Genomic DNA, 23310 nt, shown 5'->3' with positions numbered 1-23310 from the left:
TCTAAGTGTTTTGTGAAGCTGTTGTCACCAATAAGGAGCCAAATACATTAAAAATGGTTCCAATTTCACTTCTTGGCATCACAACCTTACGGTGTTCAGTATTTGCATATGACAACTGATGCCTGTTCGCTATTGTCTTTACATTAGACAGGGCGGAATATAAAACTTTTCCCTGCCACCTATTTCTAGGTGCAATTATTTATTCCATTGATTAACAGTTAGATTTTTTAATTTAGAAAAAACTACCGCCTTGCCTTAGCACCAAGACTTAGTACTAACTATTTGTTGGATAAATCTCAACAGTTAGTATTTGAAATACCTACAGGATGTGACTGTAGCAAGGCATTCTCAAAGTGTAAAACAAGGTAAATGCCACTCTTCAAAGCATTAAGAGGATTGTCAGGCATAAAGGTATAGCAGGTGTAATGTTTGTATACTACTGTCAGTACAGGTAAGCATAGCATCACCCTGCAGTCAGCACGTAGACTGACCTGATCGACCACAGCACTTGCACACAGCCTTAACTGAAGTGAGACCACCCACTGAACAAGACCAACTGATTCCTACAGAAACAGCTCTTGCTGCAACTGGGGCCATAACCATGCCGTTTCTGTCCAGGTGACAACTGGATCTGCCATACTTCATCCCTGATGAACTCTGGTTTTGGCACCTGCTTTTACTGGAAGAAAAAAAATAATTTCGCTTCCCCCCCTCTTTATTTTTTTTTTAATGCTTCCAGAGTTAGAGCAAAGAACAGATGCCTACCATGAATGAAGAAATGAGACACCAAAACCTTACAAACTATTTGTAAACACAGAACAAAGGCTTCAGAAGAAGGCTTTGTACTAAAAGTATATAAGGGTCTAATGCTTTCAATACAAGTGTAGTATCAGAAACCGGAAAAGATTTTGACTTATAGGGAACAACATGATCAGTGTTTTGCAAAATATAAAAAAATGTCATTGTATAGTAATCTATCTTTTAATCAGTTACGATAGGCAGTATCTTTTTCTCTAAAAACGGAAAAAATAAATTTAATTTTAACAGATTTCCCACTCCCTCCCTTTCTCAAGAATGGGGGAACTTTTACATAAAATAGAAAGCTAAAGTTACACAACAGAAAATGCTGGAAATTTTTCTCAGAGGTCTTAATTTTGCCAGACTTCTGCCTTCAAGAGGTCTTTTATTGCTCCTATCCTCAAATTCCTCATTCCACACTTTGGCAGTTTCCACCTCCCTGGTCTTTGTCCACAGCTATACCAGCAAGCCTCCAGCCTTTTTGCTACTATTGTGTGCAACATTTCAGTAAACAAAATAAAATTCCTCCCAGCAAAAATACCTTTGTGCCAGTGAAACGCATCTACACTAACTTTTGCCAGGAAAGAAGTATTTCAAGTAATTAAAACACTTAACTGTGTAGGCCTCTCCTGCAATTCAGACATTACACTTAACTTCTGGGCAAGCTCTGCAGACCACAGCTATGCATCTCATTTGTTTACAGGATAAGCAGACTTTACTTAAGTTACAGAAACCCCACAATTCTAAAAATAGCTAGACTACTGGGCAACACCAGGGCAGATGACAGTCAGTCTTAAGTAGCTGATTAGAATCTGAATAGCCCTTGAGTATTACTGAACTCGAGCCATTCAAAGCAAAACAAAGACAAAAGAGAACTAGCATTTTTAAGGACAAGTTATGAAAAGATCTGCCCCAAAATTACTAGCAAAAACACACTAAGATATATGAGAAGTTAAAATAAAAAGATAAAGACTAATGAACACATCTAAGTTGGTATGCTCTCAACTGAGATAGTGAGTACATTATTCACCCTACAAGATAAAACAGGTCTATAAAACAAGTGAATTAATCAAAAAGGTCAAGCAGGACTTATTAATATGTAAAAAGACATAATTGAATTGTAACAATTTAATGCTTTTAAATAAATTAGGAGATACTGTGTGCACAGTTGTTAGAGTAGATATTCACTGACCAAACTAGGTGGATTGATGATAGCCAAGATGGACTTGAAAAAGGCTCAATCTATTCCCATGGAGAAAAAACATTAAGGCTAAAAGAATGCAGCAAATGCTCATGATTAAGGGCATATGCAAAGTAATTTGATTGAATAAGAAAGGGAATTTCTCACTTGGGCACTTCCTGCTGTTGACTTATGAGTTTAAAAGAATTTTCACCCTCTCTCCAATGTACCTCAGTGAACTTACTTCACCTTCCAATATCTAAAACACAGAAGAGAAAAAGCTACTCATGTATTAAGGCAGAATGCAATGGGCCACTTCCTACTGCAGGCTTCCCATGTACCTCAGACATAGCACTCAACATGGGGGATTTTTTTTTTTTTTTGTGTAGTTTAAATTAGACTGCAGCACCATCAACTCTGAATGATGATTTCAACTAGCTAACTTGAGCATGATCAAAAGCCTACTCAAAGCACCATAAAACTCAACATGGGCTGTAAGCAATTAATAGTGTCTTCAGAGTAGACATATCCTGAGGCTCTGGGCATTGTAGGGGATCTGTTTGTTGTGGACAAACAGCTGATTACAAAACATCCTTGGGAAGAGCTAGAGCCACTGCCTATATGTGCGCGCACATTTGAAAGACTCTTTCTCTTCTCAGAACTTTTTGACTCTTAACTTTCCCCCTTACTGCCATCTAGCTCCAAACCATCTTTAGAATAATTTCCGTTCTACTCACAATATCAGAAGGAAGCTGAGAAAAACTAAATACTTCTTGCTCTGCTGCTACCACAGCTCCAAGAAGAGCAGTTTACACACAACCTTTGCTATTTTTACATGTCGGTTGCTTTTATGTAGTCACCCCAGAAGCATTAAATATCAGACCATTGATATTCAATCCTGACCTGTAACAACTCTATGATAGTAAAGCCTACTATCCCCTCCTTATCTCCATCATTTATAAAAATGTATCTATATACACACATATACATAGTCATGAAGCAGAGACTGGGTAAAACACTGACTTTACACACACACCCCATACACCAACACCTGTACAGAAAAAGTGCTGTGCAACATCTGTCAGAGCAGAGAAAAGTATCTTGTTTCTCAAAGATTTCATAGTGTAGATCAGAAGAAAACTTTAAAACCTGTAACAGGCAAATTGAAATAAAATGACTATTTCAAGTCAAATATCTGATGTAGCCTCACAAATTAAAAGAAATAAAATGAGGTGCACTTCTAGATCAAACCATAGCTGAACCCCACATTTGGGCCTCTTAGCAGCCTTGAAACATTCCAGCACAATACTGAAAATTAATGTTCAGAATGCTCAGAATTAAGTGACAATTAGCCAGAAACATCAGATAAGCTTTAAAAAAAATTGATTACCTGTACAACTTATTATTTTTGGAGAAGTAAACTACTGATGATTGTATTTCGGACCCAGTGACAGAAGAAATGAAGTTGAAAAGACTTCTCTCAAAGCATAAGCAAAGAGGTAAGACAAGGAAGAGGTAACAGAACGTTTGGCAACCTAAACAGAAAAGTGACTGGATTTGAAGGGAGAAGGGGAAGGCCAAGGTGGAGAAGAAGAAAACCTGAAAAGAAGAAATGAGAATGAATTAATTGTAATCACCCAGAGACTCCATTTCAGTTACACAATTCCAGTTTCTTACCACCATAATTAGCTTAAATGTTGTACTGTACTTTTTCTAAAAAAAGGTCATTAGGGACAATTTATAAATGTATTCAGACACTAAGAGGCACACACTATGCTGCAATGCTGCTACTTCTTGGGCAGTTTTCTTCAGCCTTTAGCCTCAGCAGCCACGCAAAGCAAGGCAATCTCTCAGCAGGACACGAAGTCTGTTATGTCTTATTTTTTTCAGCATGGAACCAATGAATTCACAGTTAATTACTTAAATGTCTGCTGCCATTGTATCTCAAAGCACAAACACAGAACCACAATGCCTGGGAAAGAAAATCAGAAATAAAGGGAAGAAAAAAGCTATAGCATTATGAGATCAACTTGATAGAGAACTTAAACAACTCACAACATTCCTATCAAAAATAATGCCATTACATCTTCACTGCACATAGACTCATATCCAAGGTTACAATTTTGATGCATAAGCCTCGAGATAATTTTAGTTTCTTACACACACATTTGCAAAAAAGTCATTGTGACTGTGTTTTGCTAACTGAAGGGCACCGTAACATCTGACTCATGAGCCTAAACCCATGCCTCAGGCTCAACCTTTTTTGCAATTCTGCAACATCTGAATGCATAAACACTCAGTTTGTATCTCCATACTTCCTGATTACTGCTGTGCTTTTCAATGTCTTCTTGTTGCTCTCACTGACTGCATTTCATTTCGTGAGCTGATTTTTATACAGCCATTGGAAAGTATTAATTCTGTGGTTGGAACTGGAGCATGCAGCTAGTCTTTGACAAAAACTATTGCAGTAGATATACCTGAGTGAACAGGACAAACAGAACTGTCCTCCTCAGAATCGGTATGAAATTAGATGTCAGAAAGATGGAAAAAGTTCTTGATGGTACATCAGATACCTGATGACTGAGGCCAAAGACACTTAAACATCTTTTTGGTTATGATTACAAATACTTTATTACTTGCTCTGCTTTAGTAACACAGTTCTACAGAGTGAAATGGAGTCTCCCCAGAAAAGTTACCCTTCCCTGAATTATTGTATTTTTAGAGGTTCTTATGTGAACTGTATTCCTAGTGAATATGGTGAAGTAGTGTTTTGTTTGGAGTTTTCTGTTTTTTTTTAAATAAAGAAAAAGACAAGAAGTCTAATAAAGAAACATCCGTTCATTCTTCTTGAGGGCTAACCAAGTATCAACAGCTGCATGAAGTACATGAAAATTATTCTTATTTCAAGTTACAGCACGGTATAGTCCAATCATGCATTGTGAGTATATCTGCCTTTCAAAGAGTACCTCTAAGCTTCCCACTCCAACCCAAACATAAAGGGTACAATTGCACAACATCAAGCACTTAATCAGCTGCCCAGTAAAGAACACAACGAACATAGGTGTCCTGGTTTCAGCCCAGACTGCAACTGAGCACCATGCAGCCGCTCACTCCCGTATTCCCCCCCAGTGCTAGGAAAGAGAAAATAAAGCCAAAGGCTTGGAAATTGAGATGAGGACAGAGAGGGATGAATCACCCATTGTGGTCACGGGCAAAAGACAGACTCATCAGGGGGAAGAAAAAGAACAACAAATTTAATTCAGACACTAACACCACCACCACCACTTAACAGACAAAGCAGGACAGTGAGAAGTATTACCACATCTTGAAAACACCTTCCCCCCCCCCCCCCTTCTTCCCAGACTCAGCTTTGTTCCTGATACCTCTATGTCCTCCCCCTCAGTGGTACAGGTGGCAAGGAATGGAGAATGCTGTCAGTTCCGCTGCTTCTTTCTCTTCAGGGAGGGGGAAAGCTCCTCATGTTCTTCCCCTGCTGCAGCATGGTTCCCTCCTTATGGGAGACAGTCCTCCACAACCTTTCTCTGACATGAGTCCCTCCCATGGGCTGCAGTGTTTCCCAAGCTGCCCTGGCACAGATCCGTCCGTCATGTTGCAGTCCTTCCAGCGCTGAACTACAACAGTGGGGCTGCTTCTTCCCACAGAGTCCCAGCCTTCTTCCTGCTCCAGCATGGGGTCCTCCACAGGCCGGCCTCCGCACCACCACGGACTTTCATGGGTGGCAGAGGGGGCAGCCCTGCCATCTCACCATGGGCTGCAGGAGTGTCTCCTCTTCCTCCTCCTTCCTTCTGCGGACCTTGATGTTCGTATACATGTCCTCCTGCAACCCTTACCTCGCAACTCCAACTTCTCCTCTCAAATTCCCCTTCTTAAATATGTTATTGCAGATGCAGCCACCATCACTAATTGGTTTGGCCCTGGCCAGACATGGGTCCAACTTGGAACCAGGGGAGCTTTGAGAAGATTTTCACAGGGGCCACCACTGTAGCACCCCCACACACTACCAAAAACCCCCGCCAGACACACAGACCCAACAGATTGCATCCCTTGCCTCTGTGAATCACATATTTAAGAACTGTCATTAAAATCTATATTCATTAGACAAGACAATATTAACAAACTTCACTCACATCAACGGAGAAACAAAAAAACCAAAACACTTCCCCATACCAAAATAACAACATTATCACAATACCAGAACACAACACACAAAATCCACCCCTCATTGCTCCACCACAGTTACAACAGAAATTCCAAAAATCATTCTGCCAAGAGGGTTCAGTCTGTGTTTTGCCCATTACCTCTCCCAATTACTGCCCTTATCTTCTTCCATTCCCCTGCCCCAACTTGGGCTCCAAAAAGGTCTGTCTGTCATGGTTTAAACCCGCCTGCAGCCAAACACCATGCAGCCACTTGTTCGCCCTCCCCTGCCCAGGGGATAGGGGAGAGAATTGGAGGGGCAAAGGGAGACTTGTAGGCTGAGATAGAAATAGTTTAATAATTGAAATAAAATAAAACAGTAAGAGAAATTACAAAGAGAAAACACAATGTGATTGCTCACCACCTGCCAGCTGATTCCCACCCCGTTCCCAGCTAGTGATCCTGAAAACCAAGATCCTGAAATTGCAATCCCGAAATCAGAAGAGAACCCCCCCTTGCTGGCCACCCCTCCTATATATTATGAGCATGATGTTACATGATACGGAGTATTCCACTGGCCAGGCTGGCTCTTGTACACCTGCTTCTTGTACACCTGCACACGGGCAGGATGTGGGGAGTTGGAAAGTCCTTGATCTCAGCAACAACTGAAAACATCAGCGTATTATCAACGTTCTTCTCATACCAAATCCCCTCCTGAATCCAAAACATGACACTACTCTAGTGACTGAGAAAAAAAATTAACTCTATTCCAGCCAAAACCAGAAGAATAATGGAAAGATGCAACACCTCACGGAGGAGCAGAGCACCCCAGCGAGGAGATCCCCATCAGCAAACAGCCTCTGCAAGAACAGGCACGTCCCAATGAGCTAATACTGGGGGCAGAGCAACAACAACCTCAAAAGCTGGAACAGGAGGTTTGGGAGCCAAAGCAAAACACAGACTGGTGCCTGCTGAGGCTAGAAGCCCAACAGCAGGAATTGTTGCAATCTGAGAATATGAATGGTTATATATGACTAACCGGCAGATGGTAGAGCGACTTTTTTGGCCACTGCATTGTCAACCATAGGATTTGAGCAAATACTGCAAACAGCAAGCATAAAAAGCCCCATTAGATGGCTTTACTATTTGCATTATAGTGAACTATTGGTAAAGATGGAATTTAGAGCTCTAACATACCTTCTGTTACTCACTCTGAACATACATTATTGACAGTACTTATTTTTTCTTAGTTATAATATCAAAAGACCTGTGTATTTAGAGTAGTCATTGGCTTATTGCTCATAAATCTTAGTGCATGATGTATCTGCATCAGCTACCTGTGTGGTGTTGGCACACAGAGCATGCAGAGACAGGCGTAACAAGGACTCAACAGCAGCATGATACAGGCATTTTCTTACATCACTGACAATCCAGTAAAACTCTAGTCTAACATTTAATGGTTTCATAGTCTCTTATGAAAGAGAACTCAAGTGCAAGCAGATTATACTCCCTGCTTATTTTGTCTTTTCATAAACCAGATATAAATAACATTGTTTACAATGATACTGAGAAAGAAAAACCTCCTTAACTCTTTTTGAAGTCATAAGGCAGCAGTCATTTTCTTTTTGATACAGTAAGATTATCATCACATATACTACATTGCTACATTTTAGGTTTGAAATTTGAGATGTTAGATGCCAATAAATATTTTAGAGTTGCAATAATATTAAGTGTATGAAGTTTGACTCAAAAATTGCTATGATTGTTATCAACTAGTTTCTGCCATTCATTGAACACTGATTTTTTTTTTTTTGAAAGAACAACGTGCATTTTATTTTTTTCTACAGCCATTATGGCAGTGTAATAGCTTTTTCCGTGCACCACTGCTGCACAGGCTGTAACCTCCAGAAAGAAGAAAAAAAAAAAAAAAAAAAAAACAAATAGGCATGTAGGGGAGACAATGTTTCCATTTTCCTCATAAATCCTTTTGTGATGCACCCAATCAAGAAAAAAATAATTCAGTCATGTAGTGGAAATTATTTATGACTATGAAAAACTTCAAGATGCTTTTAATACAAGTGATTTTTTCATATGAATACTGAATTAGACATTTTAATAATATAATAATCTACCATTTCTTGGCTTTTAGCATGGTAATATTCATATGGCACTATAACAGTTGTATATCTTACATGAAAAATGTATTGTTATGGACATATTAAATTATGTTCTCCAGAATGGCAGGCAGTTTGCAGCTGATCTGGGCAGTGAATCTTCATGTCCTGAGGACTAGTGACCTACTGCTTCTCTTTTTAGGGATGGGTTCATAGCAAGTGATCGACACACTGCTCACGTTTCCTCTGCAAGGGTAATTTCTTTGTGATATGCTTAAAAAAAAAACCACCTGAAAGATGTGAAGTGTTGCCTTTTGTATGAGGAAATCATCCCTGAGCTTTTCTCAGATTAATTTTCTCTGCATCTCTTCTGTCCATCTGTCCCTCTCCAACATTAGAACAGCAAAACTCATCTCTGGAAAATTAATTACCTGTTGAGCATCTGTGTGATGCGAATTTCAGCACTTATCCTGATAAACTTCCTTCTGTATGCCCCAAAATCCCATTTAAATAAAAGGATGGGAATCACAGGGTAGAATACTATGCCAGTCTCTAGTTTACGTGTAAATGCAGTATGGAACACGTTGTAAGGTACCTGCAAATGGCTAGAAGCTCCTAAAAATCCAGACCCAATATGTTAGCAAATTCCAGTTCTTGCTGAGAGATGCTGACAAATGTGTAGTCCCAAGTAACTTAATTACAATGATAAGAGTTTATATTACTACATTCCAGGGCTTGAAATTTCACTTTTTACTGCAGTTACTGCCAAGCACTCTCACTGGATGTTGAGCTCTTTGGTAACTCCCTTCCTATTACAACTGTATTTGTATTTTGGCTCCCCCTTATCTGCCTGAACATAAGAAAACTGCTGTTCTTTACAGAAAGCACAGCAAGCCCTGATCGAAAATCGAAAAGCCCAATACTTTGTTCCTGCTCTTCTTACGGGAATGAACACAAGTCAAAACACCCTTCTTTCTGTAAAGCTACTTAAAGTACCATGTCCACCTGCTGGCTCCTTTGCTACCTAGATTTTGTTTCCTTAAATAATTCACAAATGTGACCATAAATGTACTTACTATAACTTTCTCTGAGCCAATACAAATTCATGATTTTACATTTTTGCATAGAACCAGTATTCATTGCTGTAGACACACACAAAGCACAGAAGAATCAATAAGATAACCACAAACAAGATAAAAGCCTCAGGCAAATGTGACTTGCTTAAGAAGCTCAGTTGTCACCTACACTGCCACGCAAAGGGGAAGAATAAATTGATCTGGGTGGTTTCTGAAATGGTAGCAATCTGGAGGCTCATATAAATAACTCCAGTAAATGAATTATTTGCTGCCAGCTGCTGGCACAAGGGATGCTGCCGATTTGTGCGTGTCAAACTACTCACATCGAAGAGAATCAACATAAACTCCTGTGGCCAAGACTCGAATGGCCTGCGACAGTGTCTTCTCTTAATTTATTTATTGCAAAACAGGGAGGAGTCATCTATGCTTGGGTCAGCTCCTCCAGATACAAAAGAAATAAACAAACTTGTGATCTAAACATAACAGTTCTTTAATTTTTAAAGTACACAATTACAGGGTTTGGGGAATTTTTCTTCAGAATATGAGAAACAGTATGCACTGACAGTTCCTCATTTACAGAGAAAGTTAACAAAAAGCAGATGTAGCTCATAATACAGCAACTGCAATACATGCTATAATTAATCTGGCATTCCAAACAATAAACACAATGTCAGCAAGAGACTGGCTTTAAATCTTTAAGTCAATTACATATTGATTGTCTTAGCAACACATTACAGAAAATATTTAGCCTTTATGAAGTTGTGTTACTATAAGCAACAGCCGAAAAAACTCAACAGGTAGTCTGTAGGTTAATTAGGAAGCCAAGCAGTGATTGAGTACCTAAGGTGAATACTTGGAGAACTATTAGAAGTACAAAGATTCTTTTCCTCGATATATTCACAAGCCAAACATCATAAACACAGAAAACAGCCAAGTTTTTCCAGCTTTATATCTCAGCTTGAGGAGAGCAGTCACTCATGAAAGAGAAACTGGATATTCTGTGTGCATGCATTGCATTTCAGCCTGCACAATACACAAATATTGTCAATCTTGGCAAATTATAAAAAAACTAGACTAGAAGACAGTGAAGTATATGAGTTTGGACCCTGAGATAGAGAGCATGTCCACTTAGAACAATGGTAGCAGTGGTGATTCATCTGAGATGCTGAGAAACTCAATCATCTCTGTTTCAAGTTCTATATTCACAGTTTAAAGTAAACAAAAGTTACCAATGTTAGTGTTCCACTAAGTGTGTATCTAGAGAAAAAAAAAAACAAAACCAAAAAACAAACAACCCACCAAACAATTACAGCCCCTTTCCAGCATCTCCTACAAATCTGTCATGTCCTATCAATTTAAACCAGGAAAACACTGAGAAACAGCTGTGGACAAACAATGCAAGACAGCTGAAAATCATCCCCACAGTCTAGCTGCCTAAATATTCATGGGACAAGATAAATTTTTTATTAAGTGTAGGAAAGTCAAAGTAAACTAACTGACAAGTACAGTAACAAAAAAAAAAAAAGGCAAAAATTGATAATTAAATCAATAATAAAGGTATGCTGTATTTAAAAAGTTGCCTTAAACTGATTTTACTCTGACAAGTTCCAACCAAAATTAAAGAATTTTTGCAGATACTTGGTTTTGTTTACTGTTACTACCAATCATAAGAGTCACTCCAAAAATTACCTACAAACACAACACTTACAAACCAAAGACACTGCTTGAGAAAAACTAGAAAACAGGACCTTGCACTCCCCATGTGCTACCATGCCTGTTTAACCGCTGAATGTCAATTATGTGCATAGTACTATGTCAATATTTTAATTAGCAGCTATGGCCTGACATATCTCACTGTCTAGATTAACTTTAGCCTGACCATACCAAAAAAATAATAAAAAAAGAAGCTGTATCATTAGGGTGATTAAGCCAGTGGCAACTGAAGAAGGTCAGCAAGCAAGCGAAAAAAAGTCCATTTTAATAGCAGGAAGTGGAGATTTGCAACATTTTCAGAACAAAACTGTTCGGTGGCCCAAATACAAACCCTCTGTCTCCCAGAAGTCCCAAATGACTCACCCAACCCTCCGGAATCCCGCCTTCTTTAGGAGAGGCATGGCAGCTTTAAAAAGCAAATTCTCCATCCTCTCACAGCAATTCCTGAGCCTGCTCTTTCAACGGGGTGCAAGTCAGGGCTGCCTGTCCTACAGATTCCCTCCCCTCTACTTCAGCAGGGGGTGAAGCGTGGATGCACAGAGCTCTCAGAGGCCTCTTAATAACGACTCACTGATCTACTCCAAACATTTGCTCTGTAGCTGACCATCTTTTCTCCACCTCATAAGGCAATGAAAGACCAGGGGAGACACAGCTGAGCTGCTGCACCTAACAGCCTTGGTTCAAAAGACACAACAAATCTGAGTCCCCTCCATCCACTAGCAAAACTGTTTAGGACAACACAAGATTCACCACTTAGCTTTAAATACCTAGACACGGCTAATGGCAGATTACTGGTTGCGAAATAATATAACTACAGGTGGTTGACACTGTGGCAGGAACTGAAACAAACAAACAAACAAACAAACAAGCCAAAACCCCACCCCAATATATTCTGCAGTCTCACCTGTAAGGAATGCCCCAGCCCACGCCCCCCTTGAGCACCAGCTCTCACCCCAGCTCTGTGCTCACATCTTTCCCCTGACAGCAGGGGAAAACAGAACAGCCAAGGACACTGCTTGCAGAAACATATTTAGGAACCTAAATTTAGGCACTCAAATATAAGTTACCAGACATTTATTTTCAGCTGCCACTGAAGCCAGTGATAACTATGATTCAAGTTCTGTTTATGAAAATGACAAAAGAGAAAGAACCAAAAGATACGCTAAAAAAAAAATCCCTGTCTGTATTTGTATGGAGGGGCAGTTATTTGCCAAGACTCTCTTACTTCTTGACAGTTTTTTCCTTTGGGCTTGTAAATGATTTACACTGCTAAGTAGTATTTAATGTAATAAATAATGAGTCAGCTGATTAAAAGCATAATCAATTTTGTCATAAGCTCACAGACTTTATTATCTCCTTGTCCTGCATTTTACCAATAATTCATGCTACAAATTGCCTTCTCTATAGTTATTTTTGTTTGGTTTATTTCTCTTCTAGCTCCCTCACTCTTGAGTGAGTCCCATCTTTACTTACAGATTCAAAAGTCTGTTCCGCTCCCTAGTGCCCTGATGTGCACTGCCCTGGCTCTCCTACATGGGTTCCTTCTTTCAGCGTCCTACAGTAAGCATCTAAATGAGGATCAGACCTTTTTATTAAAAAGCCTCAGAAGTGAAGGAATTAACTATTACAAGTGGTCATTTAAGTCAACTTTGTGGCAGCATCTCTTACTAGATCACTGCTGGTAGTTACTTAATCTGTCCTGAAAAATCTCTACTGATAGGGACACCAAAGCCTACACAACTTTCTACAATAATTAGCTATCTTTGTATCCCCTAAAATCCAAGAGAAATCTGTGATGGAGATGATTGTTTCTAATCCTATCCCAAGTAAACACTGATAACAATCACCTTTTTCCTATTCTCACATAGTAGTTTCTGTGTTGTTTTTTTTTGTGTTTTTTTTTTTTTTGGTTATTGTTTTTTTTGTTTTTTTTTTTGTTTTTTTTTTTTAAACTCTTCCAAATTCTTCTTTCCAAACATCTCCTTTGCTTTCCCCTGGATTTTTTCCAAACTGTCCAAACTCTGAAGATCAGCACTGGTAACTGGTACGATTTCACAGGTGAAACCTCAGCAGTACTAAGTTGCACAAAAATATTTCTTTTATTTACAAACCATGAGCCTGAATATACTCCCCGTTTGCTTTATTCTGGGATACAGCATCACACTCCAGTGCCTATTCAATTTGTCATACACAATGACATTTAAACCCCTTTCTTCAATACTGTGCACCTCATCCTTCTTCTCCAAGCAGCCCTTGCTGAGTTACTACCACTGAGTTGTTACTAATTTTTCATTGTTTCTCCAATTAGTTTTGGGTGTAAATTGTGTTCTGTCAACTTAATGTCAGTCGTAAATTTTATCAATACATGCTATCACATCAACTAATGATCGATGGAAACACTGCCCAGTATGGGACAGTCCATCACAATATTTAACAGAAGGAAAGATGCCACCTTTCAATCATTTTAAGGATGGCAAGTTCCTGGACCTCCTTATGTTTCAGCCAAATTCCTTGCAAGCAGCAAACAGCAAATACTGCATCCAACTGGTCATGTTCAGAAACTTTTTTGCCCTCTCAGAAAGTGTATGCTCATTCTGAAAGTTTAGATAGCTTTGAAGTGACTAAATGGCTACCTATAAGCAAGTAATTTATGTTTGTTGTTCTCCACATGATAGTACCCACAGGCAGAAAAGCTAACGTGAGTTCAACTCCTCACTGCACTCCATTACAATAGAAATGGAAGATGAGAAGCACACAGGAATGTATTTTGCACAGGTATAGATTAGTATAATTAAAAATTTATTGCTAAAAGTCTTGGTGGGAACTGTTTGGGATTGCAATATTTTAAGCAAGTGCCACAGAACAGCTTGCATTTTCTTGAAGCCCAGTATTTTCTCAGCTTACTTGCTTGGCTATTTTTCTCCTGCAGCATTGCAAAGCCAAGCAGTTAACATTATTTGACATTGTACTGGACACAAATCTAATAAGCTGGATGACAGTTTCACTCAAATTTAATCCTTTTTATTGCTGTCTTGTTTCACTTGCACACAATCTAATTCTTTTTTGCAATTTTCGCAAAAAGTGCCAATATCCTCAACTCCCATGGACTAGAAATTCATGTTTTGCATTCCCAGTATTTTAAATCATACATATGTTTTGATGCAAGACAAGACATCTGTTGAGTGTTTAACAAATAGAAATTGCAGTCATGTAAATGGCATCTTCATGGAAGTGGCACAAAAATCTTAGCGATGAGAATAGTGACATGTTAGACACCTAATCACTGGCCTAGGACAGTACCAAAGTCTGCATCAATACAGTGGTGTTCACCAGCTTTTCTCCGAGATATCCATCAAGTAGAAACCTCAGACTCGTGCCCGATGTAATTTCCAAGACTAGGATATGTATTGGTAGTCCATGCCAGACACCCAAGAACAAGTGTAATTCTCTCCATTTGTTGGTACATACATTTTCACCTGGTCCTGTCACCACATCTTCCTCTTTCCACCTCCCATCTGTTTTCCCATTATCTTTCTACCATCTTCACCACTTACTCTTCATTATTTTACTCTTAAAAGTCTTATTGTTTTAATTTGCCTTTCCCTTCCACAAGGGTTAATACAGGGAGTATATATGTTGACAACAGTCCTCAGTGACTAGCCTGGGATGATAAACATTCCCAGATGGTATCCGTCTCACTAGTTGAACTATACCAATTCAGCAGCTTCAGTTGCTGCCACACAGCCAAAACTACAGGCTACCAGAGTTCTTGACAAACATTTACCATAAAGTAACAATTATTTTGTAACTGTTAAGAATCTGGAAAAATAAAATGAAATCAGAAGAACACTATTTATGCCCTGGACTTTTTTTCTCTTTAGATCCGACTTGCATTACAGGAAACGTTAGTCTTGCCAAATAATCAAGGAATAAAACGACTAGCACCGTTTATACAGAGTTAAGTTTGTGCAGACGAAAAGCTTAACATTCTGAAAACCATATTACAGTTATTTTTCAGATATTCCCTCCTACTGCTACCCCAGAAAAATCATATGATTCAAATTATAGTTTCCAGAGGAAGTCATTAAAGATTTTCTATCAATGATGGTTTTGTATGTTTGGACTTGGTCTTTGGCACAGACTCAGTCTATATTTAGAATGCACAATATAAAGAATGTTTGAAACCAAAGCAATTAAAAAAAAAAAAATCAAAATTTCATTTATAATACAAAGACATTTGTCAATACAGGATGACACTCACATTGTAATTCTAGAGTTTATAGGAGTTGCACAGGTTTGAAGAGGGACATGCAGTAGCCAGTCCTACCTGCAAGTGCTACTGTCAGCAGGAAAGCCTGGAGTAATATTGGTGGACTATTTAAACTTAAAAAAAAAACCAAAACAAAACAAAAAAAACCAACCAACAAACACGATGGAAATGTTCTTAAGTGTATTTCTGCTATGCATGCTAGTTTCTACATGCTTTTGAAAGCTGTTTTGGCATTCTGGCCTCTTCCACTCAAGCCATTTTTATTCCAAATCAAAACAAAACTTTGAATCATGTTTACTAACACATCATGACTCCTCACTAACCAATGCCTAATACATAACTGGTGTGTTTAAATTGGCATCCTCAAGTACGCTTGCAACAAGATTTTTCATATTAGTGTCAATGTTTGCATACAATAATGCGTTAGATGCGCATCAAGAACTTCAACATCCCTTGAAACTTTCTGAACCATTACAATTTAAACACATGGAAGCAGGAATTAGTTATACTTAAAATCAAGATGAAACACGATACTTCCCCCTCCTCAACACTTTTCCAATAAAATCCAAAGTACACGCTGAGAAACACCATGACAAAAACTTACTATGGGCTTCAACTGACATTTGACACCAAAAGTTTATATCCTCTTATGAAAAATACTAGAAAGTATGAGTAATCCTTTCAAGAAGAAAAAGGTATTAGAGTAGAAATAGTTAAGCAGTTAACAGAGCATTACAAGCAGATGACAGCAGCCTCCCCAAGAGCTGTGATCCAAAGCCTGACAGACTAAAATATTCAACTGATTGATAGGAATTGTGTAATCAGCATTTTCTGTATTCTGATGATCATCACTGACAATGCAGGCTATTAATGCATTTTGTAAACTTACTTCTTTTGAAAATGCCTATTTGATTTACACTGGAGCAAGATCAAGTCAGATAAGTCAATTTTAAGCAAGTCAGGGGACAAGATACAATGCAGCATAATTAGAGAAAGGCATAAAATAACTGAACAAGTACTTCTCCATCTTATAAAGAACTTCCAAAATGAAGGTACTGTGCATTTCAGATTATGCAACTCTGAGGTTTTCTTTCACCTAAGTAGCATGATTTTTTTAAAAAAAAGCAGCTACATAAGACACCTGATTGATCAAATTAATCCATTTTTACCTATGGGAAAATGAAAAATAGCATTAGTTTTGCTGTAGAAAGGTCAGGCACAAAAATAAGTCTAGTGCCATTCTAAGGAACACAAAAAACTTGCTATTTCTCAAATCAAGCACCAGATCTAACTGAAATTTTATTTTATGAAGCAACTGCAGATATAAGAAATAATTTCCCCCCCCCAACTCTCAAATCTTGTTAGCATTTTCAAGAAACATTACGGAGTACCCTTTATCTCCTTTATCTTCAATGTGCAGAAACACACTGTTGTGAAATTTATGTGCTTCTAAGGTATGAGCATAATTTAAAAAAACCTCTACTTACGTACACAGTTCTCAACTGAACAGTTGCATAACAGGATGAATTTTTTTTCTTTCTAGTGAGGTCAAATAAAAGTTGCAAAGGAATTTTGCTCCATGCATAGAGATACAGAATACCCAAACCAGTAACTCTGTTGTCATGGGCATCGACAAGAAAAAGGCATTTAAATGCCAAGATTTTTAAGAAAACCCTTACTGAACTGGTATAAAGTCAGACCTACAATTTTATACCTTGGGAAACAAAAATTCTGCAGACAAAAAAAAAAAAAAAAAAAAAAAAGCACAGGCTTCAATAAACCAGCAGCCCTGAATGTCCTCTCTGTCAGTGGGCTCAACACCAGGGCATGCCAGGCTGGAGGGCTGAGCTGCCTAGCAGGTAGCCATGGAGGCAGAGGGACAGACCTTAAGCATGCAGTGAGGCAAGAGAGATAAGACCACAACCGCACTCCTTAGCAGCTGTGAAAACAGTTCTGTCTCCCCGATTTCATTTCTAGCAAAAGTTCTTACCAGTCTTCCCTTTAAGAGTGCTTGAAAAACATGCAACTGAGTGCACCTTTATCCTTATTCACAACATACAGAACAAGGCTGTCCTAGGGGTACGGCCATCAAGAACTATTGTGCTTACTGCTATTATATGAAATGGTCTCAGACTGACACATTAGGATCCTGTTTCCACTTACAAGTGAGAAAGACATGTAGAATAACTTCAAAAGCTCATCTTACAGCACCTTTTTGTTGACCTATGTGTAACCAGGTAAAGAGCTCCTCTCCTGAGAGGACAGCTACTACCTACAGCACAGAGTCATCACATCACCACCTCTACCCACCTTACCTGATCGGCTACTGACAGGGGACTCTCTACCTTGCCCTGTAAAGGTGGTGATCCACCACAAACAAATGAAGGCATCCAACAGCACTGCGAGAGCCTAAACCAATCCTTGGATTGGCAGCAGTGACAGAGCTGCTGGCAGAGTTCCAGCTGGTATACAGTGTGTTATTTCTTTTGTAAGAAGCAGCATGACATTCAGCAATTTCAGTCTGTACTTCCATCCATCTGTTCTGAAACCAACGCTGCAGACAACAGAAATTAAAACTTGATCATGAACTAATACAAAGGTTACCTTTGTTTTTAAGCATCTAAGCACTTCAGAGGCTGAGGTGCTCTCTCTCCTGCATCACTTCACATCCCTACTTAAAGCTGACAGAACAGGCTGTGGTTGTTCAGAAGTGGACATCATTCCATACATTTTTGGCTCCTATCAAGAATTAGGGTATAGCCTTGCAGGTCAGTTGGCACAATTTTCAAAAGCATCATAGTGGGTTAGAATCTAAAGTTTGTCAAAAGGCTCTATATACCACTGCAGGTCTCTGAGGGCCTGATTAATTCCACACCCACACCCCCCCTTGTTTTTTTTTTTTTTAATTGAAGCTTAAGGATCTAAGCCAATTAAGTAGATGCTCATAAAATTGATTTTCAGGTAGGAATGTAATCAACTAATTTTTCACGTTGACTCTCTTCAACTCTGTTTTGTTGGCTTTGTTGGGTGGGTTTTGGGTTGTTTTTTTTTTGTTTGTTTGGTTTTTTTTTTTTTTGTTTTTGTTTTGTTTTTTTTTTGAGAGAACAGCAGAAGCTACAAGTGTTGTAACTAGAAACAGCACACAGATGAAAGTAGGTCAAGAACAACAGTTGACAAAACTATGAAAAATTACTGTTGCAGTACTTGTTTCATTAACTAGTCTGAAGTATTTGGTAGTCCTGTGACACCATGTGACTTTCTCAGGTGGGGCTGGCTCAGCATTTAAGACTGACATGAAAAATAAAACTTAATGCATTACTGCATTTAGAGACACAAACTCTGAACTCCTTTTCTTAAGCCTAAAGACTGATAAATTAGCTACAGAGATACATATGGGCAAGCATAAAGGCAATTCCAGCACATTAAGATCTGTTTTCCATTATCCACCACATCATTTTTATGCTGTTTCAGAGGTTGTATATGGTTACGAAAGAAGAGATTATCATTTCAGAAGTGAATGAAATTATAGGAGGTCAATTAGAATTTATGCGCGTAAAAACTTTTAACACACAATTTACATGGGCATATTCTTCAGAGAAGTAGCAGGATTCACTTCTATATTCAAAGAATTAAGATCAAGTCAAGTATAATGAAGAAATCTAGTATTTTTAAGAAGCTGTTTTCATGTAGCTTAAACCACCCCTGAAATATATCACCTTTTTGGTGATATTATATTCTATATTTAATTTCTTTTTGGGGAAGATAACAAACCAAAGCCAAACATGCACTGATGTGGTAGCTCAAATTTTTATATGCAGATGCAAATTCCCCTTCTTCCTGCCGTAGGATTTAAGTCTCAAGTTGCCAAGCAGAGCGTATATATTAAGTACCAATTGGTTAGAAACATTTCTATGTTCAGGTTATGACTATAAATTGTCTAAATCTATATATGAAGTCTTAGAATATTCTTAACCTCAGCGTCCATATTGACAGAAAAAGGTTGCTTATTTTTCTCCATTACATATATAAATATACGCACATGTTCACAAATACCTTTATTTTAACTTTCCCGAGTATACTGATCTTCTCCATGAAGAATTCAGTCAGTCAAATATGGAAAAGCTGGTATTACATTCCCTCACTACATTGTACAAACAGCAGAGATTCATATACAATTAGGCTTGCCTGACCTGATCACTTTGAGTTTAACAGAGTAACAAAGTTAGGTATTTTTATCAGGTCATTTTATGAAATGCCATTTTTATATAAGTAGATTAAAAAAAAAAAAAAAAAAAGGCAATTACTCTTTACCATTGCCTTCTAGAAACACTTTTAAAATACTCTAAATACTCTTATGATACCAGACAGAATATAACCATTACTGAAAGAAACACACAAGGACATAATGTTATTACAAAAGAGCTCTCGGTATTTAAATCAATGGGTTTTCATAGCCCTTTATCAGGTTTTAGATTGCGGGGAGGTTCTTCGGACAGATTTCTTTCTTACTCCAAAAAAGCCAAGCAAACAAGAACTGAAGTTTTTCTAGAATACAGCTGGTTTCAAATTACTTTTGAACAAAACTACAAACAAGCATAATATACATGCATTGTGAAAAATGAAAATAAACTTATCTCTCTTCAGACCAGAATAACGAAGTCATTTAAGGAAAACACAGAATTAAAATGCTATGTTATGGCTGATACTATATTAAGCATGGATAACATGTACATGTAAATCCTGAGAAAAGGAAAACACTGAAGACATTAAAAATAATGCAATCCTAACAGTCATTGTTCTACATGCATACTCACACACACAGAGATAGATATAGATAGATAGATACACAGCATAGCATTATATATTTAAACTGCAAGGTCTTCAGTGTTGTAGATGCCAAACTGCTGGAAACAGAATCCACAGTTTTCAACTTAAGGAGTTATACAAGACAAAGAAGTAAATAGCCTAAACTATTAGGTAATTTTTAGTTACTTTTAAGCTTGTTTGACTAAACTCAGACTTGGCCAATTTCTTGGGGAAAATTTCAGTTTATATAACTGCACTTTGCAAACATGCCAGTCTCTGAAGTACACCAAGACACCTCATGTTTAGAAAAAGATTAAGTATTTAACTTAAAGTTTAGTGGTGTATAGTGAAATCCTTTCAGTACTCCAGTGATTCCAACAGCAACTGAAAGCAGAAACACCTATTGATTTCCCTCAACTTTGCATTTATTACAAAATATCACCAATGCAATGTGACAGAACCTCCTGAAGTGAGGGTCCAAGACCACTTTATGCCACACAGACACTTCTCACTGTAATCAGTTTCTCAACTGCTGCCTGATTAGGTTCATTGCTTCGCTTAAGGGTGTTTTGGTTTGGTGGGGTTTTTTGGGTTGTGATCTTTGTTTTGTGTTTTTTTTTTTTTTGGGGGGGGGGAGGGAGGAATCCAGACACCTCCAGACGTGCTAGAAGAAGTTATGATGCTGTTTAAAGCTCATATAACCCCTACAGAGTGATGATGTGGGGGGTTATTAACTCTTCCATTTTCTCTGACATTTCATCATAAAATATTGGGTTTGAACACGATCATTGACAATGTCTTACTTATATCCTCTCATACACTGTAACAAAAAAATTGAGATTTTATCCGTAGGTTTTTTTTGTCATGTGTTTGAAATTTCTACTTGGGAAAGGCAGTCTCTCCTTTGTACAAATCTGGGATTCAGCTCAGTTCCAATATTGAAAGCAATATTGCATAAGTCAGATGCGTTTATGTTTTAAGAAATGATGTAATCTCTCTGTGGAACACATGTAAATTATGAAGTGTCTGCACATGGGACAGTAAAAACTGGCAAGTACAATGCTGAACTGCTCTTATGTTAACCACTTCTACATGTATGACATTTTATCACAAGAGATTTAGCATCAAAAGTACTCAAAGATTTTGTTGATAACCTAAATTGAGAAAATTAAGTATTTCTGAAGAGAAAAGCATAAAATCAGATGGGAGATTTATCAGAAAACTTATGCTAAATGAGTAAATAACCTAGCATTGATTTTGCACACATGTATAAGGCTGCATACCCTGATGCCACACCTTCTCTCTTTTCCCCCTCCCTTCTTCCTCTCAAAATGTAAACATCAGCTTTTAGTACAATATTGGGAAACAATTTAAAGTTGACTTAAATATCTGAATCAACGAACAGAGATTACATTTCAGCTTACTCTTGCTATCTAAGGCAGTAACTTGTATGCAAGTTTGGCCTTAAATGCATCATGTAGTAACATTTCTGTTTTAACAAAGTTGGTCTCTAGCTTTTATCACAACGCCTCCTGCCATGTGCAAAGCTCTTCCCTTGTGTCTAAACAACGTTCAGAGAAGTGTGAGCAACATTTTACTAATGTGGTTGAAGTATCTCTGTACAGCTATTTGCCTAAAATACAGTATTACAGTTGCTAACTTTATTTTGCATATTGTCTCAGCAGCTTAAGATGCAAAAAAAAAAAAGAAATACTGGACTCTGCTTGCAAGACAGTTTGCAAAAGGCGAAGTTAAAGTAAAAAATGCGAAACCAAACTGCCAGGCAATGAAAGCCAGCAGTGCCCGCTGATAGTTATGACTGCCTTCCCTTTAATGTCTTCAGTGCCACTATGTTTCCTCCCCTCCTGACATTCTCCTTAGATATTAAATCGACATGCTATGTACTTGACTTACCTTTGAGATATGCTAATGAAAAATAGCATGAAGTAAATGTTTTGATAATAGAAACTAGTTAATTTAAGAAGCTTGATTTTTGAAAAAGAAGATGAAAAAAATAAGTGAAAAGAAAAAATCAGGTGAGAAAAAAATACAGAAACAGAACACAGCCTGGATTTTGTTCTTTCTTAACCAACTTAAAATGCATCAGTAATAAGGGGAAGAGAGTAAAACAAGCAGCAAGCAAACAAAGAAAATCCCAAACAACCCCAAAACCAGAAACAGCAAATGAAAGGACAACTGAAATGAAATAAGAGCAACTCAAGAAACAAAGAAAAGAAATGAGTGGGTAACTTGAACAGATAATGCAGATGAAGAGCTGGAGATGTTGATCTGGAGAAAGTGGAAGAGGAATGAAAACTTGGGAAGAACAGGAAAAAAGAAAAAGAGCAAGAAGTTCAGTGAAAGCAGCCCTTTTTTATAAGTGAACAGTGGAAGAGACCCCAGAGGTATCCTTGCTCTGTAAGCTCAATTTACTTTGCACTTCCCCTTACCACCTTTTTCAACCTCTAAAAATTTTCCCTGCTCCAACTCTCTGAACAAATTCTTGCCTAGAGTCACTAAGTTTCCAGGAGCTGAAACCATTCCTATGCTGGTTGTTACCCAACATTATTTCTGGGCTGCATTCTGAGCACACACATCTCCCTGTAACTTCTTTATTGCTGTTGAAATAGAAAGGCATGCACCTGTATAGAGGGGGAAAAGAATTAATGTAAGGAAAGAAAAGGAGCAAGGAATATGGGTGAAACCTAAACTTACATATACCCAGGTCCTAAAGAGCACCTTATATTACCATCAACAAGCATTGCTACTAAGTAACATAACATTCATCTGCTCTCAACAGATCAAGCATTAGAGATTCCTACAACTGTATGGGGAAGTAGACTGAGGATACAGCTCGGGTTAAACCAGCTAGGGCTAAAAGCCAGTGTTTGTGAAACTACAACATCTGACCATTTAGAATTTGGCAATCTACTTTGAACTTCTACACCACCGAATAAATCTTTAAAAAGACAATTAATAGCATTCCTAAGGAACAGTAACCATAACAGAGTAAAAATGTATGTTGCTAATAAAAGGGGAATGGATAGAGAAGTTACTGTCTCTCAGTTTACTGGACTACAGATAATCTGAAACATCCAGAACATGAGGTTTTGGTATGCCCCAAACCCTTCAGTACCCATGCAAAGCAGAGGAGACCATGCCAGTGCCAACTGCTTCATTACTGCTGGACAGGAA

At 38.1% G+C, this 23310-nt stretch overlaps 1 protein-coding gene across 2 annotated transcripts in view; it reads right to left on the bottom strand.

Moving 5' to 3' along the window:
* BICC1 (BicC family RNA binding protein 1) overlaps positions 1-23310 on the bottom strand; it is a 115551-nt gene that overhangs the window by 32986 nt on the left and 59255 nt on the right. Inside the window, exon 2 of one of the 2 annotated variants that reach the window (XM_033004296.2) lies at positions 3369-3577. The exons of the other annotated variant lie outside the window; for it this stretch is intronic. The gene's annotated coding sequence lies outside the window, so the exon portion shown is untranslated. The remainder of the gene's footprint in view (positions 1-3368; positions 3578-23310) is intronic. 2 annotated transcript variants of the gene reach the window in all.

Source organism: Tyto alba, unplaced genomic scaffold, assembly GCF_018691265.1.
Source record: "Tyto alba isolate M040663 unplaced genomic scaffold, T.alba_DEE_v4.0 Super-Scaffold_1, whole genome shotgun sequence".
In the NCBI taxonomy this organism is placed as follows: Eukaryota; Metazoa; Chordata; class Aves; order Strigiformes; family Tytonidae; genus Tyto; species Tyto alba.
This window is presented reverse-complemented; position numbering and strand designations above follow the sequence as displayed.